Source organism: Numida meleagris, chromosome 1 (genome assembly GCF_002078875.1).
Source record: "Numida meleagris isolate 19003 breed g44 Domestic line chromosome 1, NumMel1.0, whole genome shotgun sequence".
NCBI classification, from domain to species: Eukaryota; Metazoa; Chordata; class Aves; order Galliformes; family Numididae; genus Numida; species Numida meleagris.
In genome coordinates this window covers 51,279,327-51,289,765 of record NC_034409.1, presented here as the reverse complement: position 1 = coordinate 51,289,765, position 10,439 = coordinate 51,279,327, and the positions used below count along the sequence as shown (strand labels likewise).

The 10,439-nt window shown below is 50.4% G+C and overlaps 1 long non-coding RNA gene across 1 annotated transcript in view; it reads left to right on the top strand.

Annotated features, from left to right (window-relative positions):
• LOC110392515 overlaps nucleotides 1-8,040 on the top strand; it is a 21,289-nt gene extending 13,249 nt beyond the window's left edge. The window contains exon 5 of the long non-coding RNA XR_002434447.1: nucleotides 6,338-8,040. This is a non-coding gene — a long non-coding RNA (uncharacterized LOC110392515). The remainder of the gene's footprint in view (nucleotides 1-6,337) is intronic.

Genomic DNA, 10,439 nt, shown 5'->3' with positions numbered 1-10,439 from the left:
AAGAAAAGAAAAGAAAAGAAAAGAAAAGAAAAGAAAAGAAAAGAAAAGAAAAGAAAAGAAAAGAAAAGAAAAGAAAAGAAAAGAAAAGAAAAGAAAGGCGCGTTGAAGGAGGAGATGGGAAAACTACCTTGGAAAAATAACTCCACTGTAATAAAGAAGAAAGTCTATCTTATTTTGTTGGAGCAGATGCAGTTTAAAGGAAGGAACATTAAGGAACACTTTGGGGAAATCTTTAATCTGGTAGCAGCATCCAAGAGAAATAGTGTAAGAGAAAAAGACCTGAGGGAGATGAAGGCACGGTGATGCATTAGCAGATAAATAGGTAGCAGCGGACTCTGGGCACTTCCTCATCACTGTGCCCGGCTCGGGCCAGCTGGGTCTTCCCTTCAGCAAATGGGGAGAGAGGGACGTGTGGCTCCTGTCTGTATCCTCAGCTCAGCAAAGGCTTTCCACTGACCTGGCTTCTAATTGTGATATCCAGAGCTTGTTCCTTTAAGCATTTACACCTCCAATCAGGCCGCCAGTCCCACTACCATGTGGAGCCATAAACAGGGATAAACAGTAATTAGTATGGTAAATAGCTTGGCCTTGCATTTTCTGGTTACTGTATCATGGTAATTATTTCCGGCTCCCTGCCTGCACGCTCCTGCTGCCTGATTTTGTGCTCCATGCATCCTTGCCAGCCTGATTATCACCGGACACATTACAATCGGCGATGGCTCCCTCCTGTCCCCCAGCTGCTTCACGGGGGTACTGACCCGGGCCCATTATGCCAAGGCGGCTGGGGACGATTGAGAGATGATGGGCTGATTTCTCTGGGTTTTGGCCTGGAAGGGACAGATGTACAATAGTTGCGTGCATATGTGTGGTGGCCCAGAGTCCTGCTCAGCATGGACAGATGCTTGGTCTCTTGGCCAGCATCCCAAGCTCCGCTATTTTCAAATGCGGCGTGGATGCTTTGGCATCCATACATGTAGGCGATAGGTTAGGGTGCCTGAGACCGTCTTACCAGCTGTGAGACCCACTCTTCACTTTCTTAGCCAGAGCTCTCCCTTCATTCTAAATTACCCCCGATAAAAGTCTCTGTTTTGCAGTGCACTGTGTTTTCCTTTTTCCCCTGCATTTCCCCAGAGCTCCTGACTCACATTTTCCTTCTCAACATCCCTCCTCCTGCAGACTGCAGCAGGGCAGTATCTGTTGCTTTGTTTGCATCCAGCCCTTTCTGATAGGTATGCACGCAGGTAGGGGGCACTGGGGGCAGCCTGTGGATCTGGTGTAATTGCTCATTCACTGTCTCTCTTCCAATGGCCAGAAAATAAGCGTGAGCAATTTGTTAGGAACCTCTCTCAGGCCCTGTTTTATTCATGGTCTCTCATATGAAATGCCACTAAAATGGCTGTTTTTTTCCCAGTTATATCTGAACACTGCCTGACAACCCCTGTGTTCATGGTGAGCTGGAATCTGCAGCACTGTAGGGTCCATCAACAAATACACTGGCTGCTCCCAATGTATACCAGCATGTGCCTCAGCTGACCCAGTTTTTTGTTTTGCTGGAGATATATGAGTGTTATTATTCACAAAGCATTGCAAACACATGCTGGGCTCCAAGAGGCTCTCAAGAAGACAAATGGGCATTGCTGGGGAAGGAGTGGCCAGGGGGTAGGCAGCTGCTGTTTCTCCCCAGCAAGAACCTCAGTAGCAATACTTGGTTGTGGCAGGGGCCACGTGCACTTGGGATTAGAGACCCAAAGAAGACAGGGTCCTCAGGAATTCATGTCCATCCCATGAGGCTGGATGCATGCATCATTTGTAAGAGGTTTTGGCTGGCCAAGTTTTGAGGGCCTCGATTGCAGGCCTGTACTGTAGTGTAAGCCCATTACTTCCTCCTCTGCCCGCTGTGGACATTGAGAACTGAGGACTCCTCTCCTTTTGTAGCGACCTTGTATGTTTTTGAAGATTGTTATTGTGTCCCTCCTCAATCTTCTGTAGTCTAAACAGCTTCATTTTGCTCCAGTCTTTCCTGGTAGGTCGTGTTTTCTGCATCTCTGATCAAGCTGGCGCAATTCTCCTAACTATTTGCAGGAGTGCTTTACTCTCCTCCCCCATCACTCTCAGACTGACAGCAGAAAACCTCTCCCTCACCCCTCCAACCATAAGCCCTGATGGAAACGCACGTTATCCTTCACTCCTCAAATGTAACTTTGACGACATGTCATTTTTCCAGACAACTGAAATAATTCATCAGATTTTCCCCACAAGACTTGGACTGGAGTTCATTGTTGTTCTCTCAGGCAATTAATTCTAGCTGAATCTTGGCTTAGATGTGAGCCAAAAAGGTGTCTGAATGAGAACTGATTGTGTGTGTGTGTGTGTCTCCTTTACAAAGTTGCTGTAGTGTAGCTCTAAGGGGTGGAGAGCCTTTCAGTTTGTGCAGTGTGGTACTCATGCTGCCTGGAAAAATAGCTCTGCAGCGGAAACCAGCTCTTGGGAAGCCAGCCCTGCCATCCCTAGCCTCTCTGGGGAGGCTTGCAGTCAGCAAACAGATGAGCAGTCCCTGGGAGGCTGTCTTTGAAAGCAGCCTTCAGGTCCCCTCAGCCAACACACCTGAGCATTGTGATTTCGTTTCCTCTGTGCCAAGGTACAGAAAAGTGCACAAAAATGTTTTATTAGGATTCTGCCATGCTGCCCTCAGCTTTTACTTCCTGCAGCTAGAAGATCAGGAAGCCTGTGTCACTGGGACTGGAGGAAAGTCATTCTCCTCCAACTTCTCATGCATTCCCAGCAAATGAGACTTGAGCAAATAAAGACTTGTGACCTCGTCTTTATCTTTGGATCCTCTTTCTCTGCCTACCTGCCTTCTGCAACAGCTGAGGGTTTGTCTTGGTGTATTCCTTCCTCATCTGTGTCCTGAGAAAGCCTTCTTCTCAGTCTTCTGGCCCTCACGACTTGCCATTCTCATGCTCTTCAGGCACCTGGGACAGATGCAAAGCACAAATGAATGAAGTCCCTGCACATGCAGCAGTACTGAAGTCTTTTTGTGTATACAAGAATGCAGTTGCATCCCTCATCCTGCTTCCCATCTGCCTGGCCTGCAGTGCAGGGTCACTCTCAAATCACTCTCTGCACATTAAAAATATTCCCTTCCCTGCTTGATTTGCCTTCTGCTGCTTTGCTTGCTTGCCCACTGCAGCAGCTGGGAGAACATCAGCATTGCTTTGCTTTGCCTCTCCTCCTCCTGCTGAGCACAGCTGAAATTACACACGTCTTCTCTCCCCTTGCTCCCATGCCCTCCCTCTGCTGCAAGTTCAGCTGGTGGGCAATGACGCATGCAGAAATACCAAGCATGTGCTTAAGAAATACAACAAGCACTCAGCTCTTACATGCTGCTCTTCAGCCTTGGTCTCCAACACACTCAAGCAGAAGGATGGAAATATCCTCACTGTGCAGAGGGATGTGACTCACACAGGGCTGCCCAGAGCTGGGAGCAAGATATGGGCAGCCTAAATCTCTGCCTCATGCCTGATGCCTCTTGCTTAGTCCTGGCTCTTACTGTGCTGTCCAACCCACAGCACTCTGCCCACTGATGGGCTGCATCTGTGTGTCTCTGTGCAGAGCAGGATAAGGAGAAAGTGATGTCCCCTAAAGGGTGTGGAGCAGGTGCCTTGTATCAAGCTCACAGACAGAAAATGAGATCGTCCATCCTGGTGTGAATGCAGCTGTGCAGTGCAAGGTGCAATGGAAATGCCCTTCCCTTGCCAATGCACTCCTTGCAGTCTGAGATTTGCTTGTTGTTTGGTGAGATGTAGCATCCACCGGAGCACACCGAGTGGGTGCTGAGCTGGGGTGATGTTGGATCAATTGCTTCCATTGCTGGGTCTCAGGTTCCTCATCTCTGAGAGGAGAACTGATTAGAGCTGATCCCTTCATCAAATGCTTATGTAATGCCTCTCCAGCTGAAAAATACTGGAGAAGATGCCTTGTTTTCTATCTCAACAATATAAAAGTACATCAGCTACCTCTGGACCTAGAAAATTCCTCACTGAATCCTCAGGGATGTGGGAGAGCATCTTCTGGTCAATGAGGGGAAATCAGTGTGTGCTGTGCTTCAGAGAGAACTGAAAAGGGGTGACGTTGGGAACAGGATCACTGCAAGGGAAAAGGTCCCTATCAGCTTATGTCCTGGGGATCTGGTCCTGTTTTGCGTTGCTCTGGAGCCCAGAACCAGAGTCACTGGGTATTGTCAGTTTTCACCTTGGAGTCATAGAATCATTAAGTCTGGAGAAGACCACTAGGATCACCCAGTCCAACCACCAGCCCATCCCCACCATGCCCACTGACCATGTCCTCAGTGCCACATCCACACGGTTCTGGAACACCTCCAGGGACGGTGACTGCACCACCTCCCTGGGCAGCCTGTGCCAGTGCAACACCATTCTTTCTGAGAATAACTTTTTCCTAATATCCAATCTGAAGGTTAACTGAATCTCAAACCCTTCCTGTTGTCCTGGATTATGCTTTTAATCGAAGAGAAGGAAACATCTCAGCCATCTTATCCTGCAGCAGAGAGCTCCACAGGCAGTCCTAAAAAACAGGTTCTCTGTTTCTGTATCATCTTGTGCATTTACTGCACCAGCTTCTCTGCTGTAGAGCATGATATAAAAGGAAAGAGTTGTATCCATCAGCATTTTAGATGTCCCAGTGGAAACTCTAATGTTTGTGTTTGGTTACCTCCTTCCTGTGTTGCAGTCAGCAACAGCAGTGTCTGAGCCAGAGTCGCACCTTTCTGAGCCAAGCAAATGTGAATGAGCCTCACAGTTTGTAGCTCTTACTGCTTATGGGCTCCCACCTCTGTCCTGCTCCTGTTCTCGTGCCTTGGAGGGTGACTGCCCTTGGACCCAGGACTTTGTGCAAACCTATCACGAGGTGGCACCACAAGATTGCCTTTGTTGTTCTTTTTTTTTTATAAATCCTCTCTCCATTTTCCATCCTCGCCCCAAGCCATCCTCTCCCTTTTCAGCCCACTGCTGCTTTCTGCCACTCGGATGGCTACAGATGCTCATCTGGTTTTCCTCCGGGATGGAGGAATGCCTCCATCTCTCTGAGGATGCCTGGGAGTGCATCCCAGCATGGGGTGCTGTTCAGCTCTAGCCTCATCCTCTGCTCCCTGGAGGAGCTGCTGAAGGAAGGATGCTCTGCTGAGTGAGACAGCCCCTTGGAGGCTGTGGTTGACCCCACAGGATGCCCTGGGGAAGCACACGTGCCCCAGACGGATCCCACAGACCCACATCTGGTGAAAATTCACGCAGAGCTTTTGAAGGCACTGCTCCTCTTCCCAGCAGCTGCTTGGCACATTGCAGTGCTGAGCTTCCTTTCCTAGGATGAGCTGTGCTAAATTGAATTCCATCCCTCAGAGACCTCTCCCTCAAACACACACCCCCTCATTACGCTTTTCCTCTCCACTGCTGTTTTCCATAACACATCACCTTGTCACACATGGTCTTTGTCTCCTGTCTAGAAAGTCGTCTGCCACCTTATCTCTGGCTGCCCTTTGGGGGGCAGTGACTCCTTTTCCCTTGCATTCTCTTTGCTTCTCTCCTCTGCTAGAGGGACTGATATTTTTCCTTTGGCCTCTTTCCAAGCTGTTACTATTCCATTCTCCACTTGTCTTGGCCCATTCGGAGTGAAGAAGGGAGAAGTGTGGTGGTATCACAGGGATTTCTTCTCCAACACATAGGATGCTCATCCTTTATCATCCATCCCAGATGGATTACCAGGACCAGGAGAGGATGTTGGATCTGGATGCTGGCCCTGTGGCTGGCATAGAATCATAGAATCATTTAGGTTGGAAAAGACCGCTAAGATCATCTAGTCCAACCATCAACCCATCAAAGAGCAGTGGGGGAGTGCCAGGCCAGCTGGGGAAGGCTCTGGCTGCTCCACGTGAGGAGCTCTGCCTCAGAGCCACAACACTGAATCACTCCCAGAGATCCCCCAGCAGCAAGGAGAGGGGAAGGTGGGGAGACATGTGTTGCTTCCGTCTCCTACAACAAAGCTAGTGTAAGGGGATTAGCAAGGCAATGCTGGGGGAAAAAAGGGAGAGATTTAGAAGGAAAGAGAACATTGAGAGGGATAATATGCGGATCGAAGCTGTTGGGCTAGAACAGAACCTCTCAGTCTATATATTTAGCTCAGTGAGGTATATAAACAGAAACCTACAGCCAGCTCAGCCACTTCTCCCCCAGCAGTGAGTCATCAGCTCTTGGATCTAAAGTTAGGTTCACGTCAGAGCTTACACTCTCTCTCTCCCTCATTTTATTTTTCTCTTTCTATTTTGAAGGCTGTGGGAAAAGCTGAGCACCGTCTCCTGGAAGCAGCAAACACAAATCCATGGTGGCAACAGATGCTGGACCTGCTGCCCTACCTGGGAGTGCCACGGAGGAGTCTGCTGTCTGCCTGGCCTCTCCTCTTCCCTCCTGTGGGTCTGGGATGAACTCAGCCCATGCATGGCTGTGGCTGGTTGGTGCCCCTGGGACATAGCCAGAGGATTCCTCCAAGTCCAGTTTTGCAGGCTCAGCTTCCCCTTGGCACACTGCCAGACCTAGGCTTTGCCGTTCCTCTCAAAAATAGCAGGGGAGACAGGGAGGGACCTTTAGAAATGCTGTGTGTGCACGTGTAGGACCAGCGTGTGCCATCCTCACTCCCGTTGTGACCTACCCCCAGGTTGCTCCCAGAAGACCTCATACCTGTTTGCTGTTGGACTTGGTAATCATTGCAGGACTCTTCTAATTGAGCTGTTCTATCCTGTTCTGTTCTGTTCTGTTCTATTTTGTTCCATTCCATTCCGTCCCATTCCATCTCATTTCATCCCATCCTGTCCCATGCTATTCCATGCCATGCCGTGCCTCAGAGCAGGTGAAAAAACTCCTTGAAGGAGCTTTGCTGGTTGACAATGGAGCCCTGTGACTTTCCGAACTGCAAGATGAGGAGCTGCTTGTCTGCAGGCACTTCTCTTGGGGCTGGGGGAGAGGAGAGTCTGTTCAGGGAGGACAGCAGTGTCTCAGCCCCAGGCTTGGTGACAAGGATGGGGTTACTGCAGTCCCAGCCCACGGAAGTCCTCCCTGCTGGAAGCAGTATGGGTATGAGGGGCTCTTCTCTGGATTTGCATCTTTGCAGGTGCACAAGCTGCCCTAGGCTTGCTCTTATCACCAGAACTGTGATGGGTTGCACGGCATGGCTGTCTCCCTGCCTGGCCCCTTTCCCTCTCCCCTCCTTCCAAGTGTTGCACAGGTTTATGGATCTGGAGGGTTCACTTGAGCAAGAGTTCGAGTGTTGCCTAATCCTCATGGTGTAGGTGTGCTGGAAAACAAGTATATGTGGTCCTGGGATATGGGCATCGGTGATGACTCACAGGTTGTGCTGCATGTGCTTCTATCTCCCTGTCCCCCTCTGTGTGTTCCCTGCATCTTCCTTCATTTCATTTCTCTTGCCTCTCCTTGCTGCCCTGTTTCTTCCTCCTGTCTCACCCTCTCCTTTTTCCTCCTGCCCTCCTCCTCATTCTCTTTTTCTCATTTGATATTCATGCATGAATAAATTCAATTGCATTTTTTCCCTGTTCCCCCTGAAGGGGCTTGTTGGTGAATTGCAGGCATCTGAAATCATATCATGCTCAGATTCATCATTTTGGGGACAGAATTGAAGCCCTTCTTTGTCCTGGGAAGAAATAACAGATGCCTTTTTATGAGACGAAGGAATGGCAAATGTCCTGTGACTGGCGGGGGGGGAAACAGAGAGCCAAGGGGATTAACCTCGGCAGCCAGGGTGGGCTTGCTGGCATGAGAGCACTGGGAGGTGAACCAGCCCCTCCAGTATAAGTAGGAATGGGGAAGGCACATGTAAGTGTATATGGGAGTGGGAATAGCTCACGCCAATTTTGAGCTCTCTGGCTAGGAAGTCTGCTCTTGCTTCAGCACTCGTCACTACCCTAGAGCTGTTACCCTGCAGCTTGAAGTAAAGTCTAAGTCAAGCATTGGAACAGGCTGCCCAGGGAGGTGGTGCAGTCATCATCCCTGGAGGTGTTCAAGAACCATGTGGATGTGGCACTGAGGGACATGGTCAGTGGGCATGATAAGGGTGGGCTGACTGGATGATCTTAGTGGTCTTTTCCAACCTTAATGATTCTGTGATCCTATATCTCTATGGGAAACACAACTGAGTTCTGCTGAAAGCAGACAGCAACTGCTGCCTCTGCTCCGAAGGTGTATCAGAGCCTCACGAGACGCTGTGGCAGTGCCAATCAACATGTTGGGGCTCAAAGGAATTTTAATTTATGTGTCAGAACCAGCCCTAGGTTCCATGGCTTCTGCTCAGTGCTATGGCAAAGCCAAGCCATGCTGGGATGGAGGTGCCATGGGTGTTTTCCACCGTAGATTGTGGCTTTACCAGAAAGTGGGCTTAGAATCACAGAATCATTGAGGTTGGAAGAGACCTCTAAGATCACCCAGTCCAACCGTCAGTCCATCCCCACCAAGCCCACTGACCATGTCCCTCAGTGCCATATCCATATGTTTCTTGAATGCTTCCAGGGACGGTGACTCCATCACCTCCCTGGGCAGCCTGTGCCAGTGCAGCACCGCTCAGAAAGAGAAGAAATGTTTTCTAATATCCAACCTGAACCTCCCTTGGTGCAACTTGAGGACATTCCTTCTTGTCCTATCACTGTTACCTGGGAGAAGAGGCCGACCTCCACCTCCCTGCAACCTCCTCTCAGGTCATTGTATACAGCTCCATGTCTGTCCCAAAGAGGGTTAACATAAGAGGACTTCTTTCATGGTGAGATGGAAGTGCTTGCTTTCCTGGCCATTTTTAGGTCAGAAGTGTTAATTACCCTGACCCAGCTATTCTAGCTATGAACGCAAAGGCTTCGTCATTGTCTGGAAGGTCTGGCGAAGGATCCATGTAGAACTGAGAGGGAGCAGAGGAGCTTTTGGGGCACAGAGTGCCTGTTGTACTGCACCGCAACAGAGAGCTGGGCACCTCTTAGCTGCTTATTTACAATATATGCCTGTGGCAGAAGCCATGTGGCGATAGTATCTCCATTTCTCCTAACACCCGGGGTTTTGTTGGTCTGGGGAAGGAGAACCCATGACCAGCTTTGAGGATTGAGATGACTTGAGATGAACCCCCACAGGTGTCTGTGTGCAGCACTTCACTTTGCATCTCCTTCCCAGGGCCATCTCAGGGCCGCTCAGCTCCCAAACGGTTGGATCCAATGATGTGGAGGCTGTGCTGCTGTGGGGCCAGGCTGCTCGGCCGTGGGGCTGGTGGGGACAATAGGGCTGCAGTACTCTGTGGTGACGTCCCTGTGTTACCCGCCTGTTATCAGTCCACAAAACACAGCAGGAAAGTGATTTTCAGTGGGTTGTGCCCACCCTTGAGTTCGCGTTGCAGATGTGGGGGTAGGGTGAGGGCTGATTTTGAGGGAGGGGGTTGAGGTTGTTTTGTTAAACCTCCCCAGGGGGTTTTTGTGCTCTCTTCTTGTTTTGGGACACTCGCTTGCTGGGGCAGGGCAAGGCCACATGCCAAAGCCAGTGTCTATCGGGGAAGAGGGCTGAGGGCAGGGGGCAAGCAGCTGTCCCAAGACCCCCACAGCTGTGTGCACAAGGAGCTTTCTCCCTTTCCTCTGAAATCCCTACCTTATGCACCTCTAATTGTAGATTTCCCCTAAAGACATTTGGTGTCACTGTAAGGACGGCGTTTCTCTCTCCCTCTATGCCTGTACGGTGATTCTCTCCCTCGCTGTGCAGCCGCTCCGTGAGCTGCCGGTGAACGGTACCGTAAGACACAGATAGAGACAGACAGACAGACCGACAGCACAGAGCGGCCCTTCCTCCTCGCCTCCCCACCGCGGAGCCACCGAACTTGCCCCCACCCGCACTTCCATCGCCTCCCAGCACCCCACCATCGTGCTGACCCTCCGGGCTTTTGGGAAGGAAGCTTCTGTCACTTCTTAACACCACCCGCCTGGAAAACACACTCACACAGCCACACACAGCCCCCCGAGCCCTCCCGCGAAGGAAGAGGTCCTATTTGTGGGTTTTTTTGGGTTTTTTTTTTTTTTTTTTTGGACACCGGAGCTTCAGACTCCAGCCTGAGCAGCCACAATTTCTTACCATGTATTCTCCTTTCAAACCATCTCGTTCCTGCACACGCTCAGTCCTTGCAGCCACGGATCTAACACAACTCCCCGGTCCTCGCCTGCAGGTCCTGTGCTCCCCGTCACTCAGCTGATCCTCATCTTTGCCTTTTATTTCCCCCCACCCCCCAGGTGCCGAGGTGTGTGTGTGCGTGTGTGAGTGTGCCTGTGTGCAAGGGGGGGTGGGGGCGGGGGGGGTGCCTTTTTAATTTTAATTTATTTTTAATTTTTTCCCGGTGGGGAATTC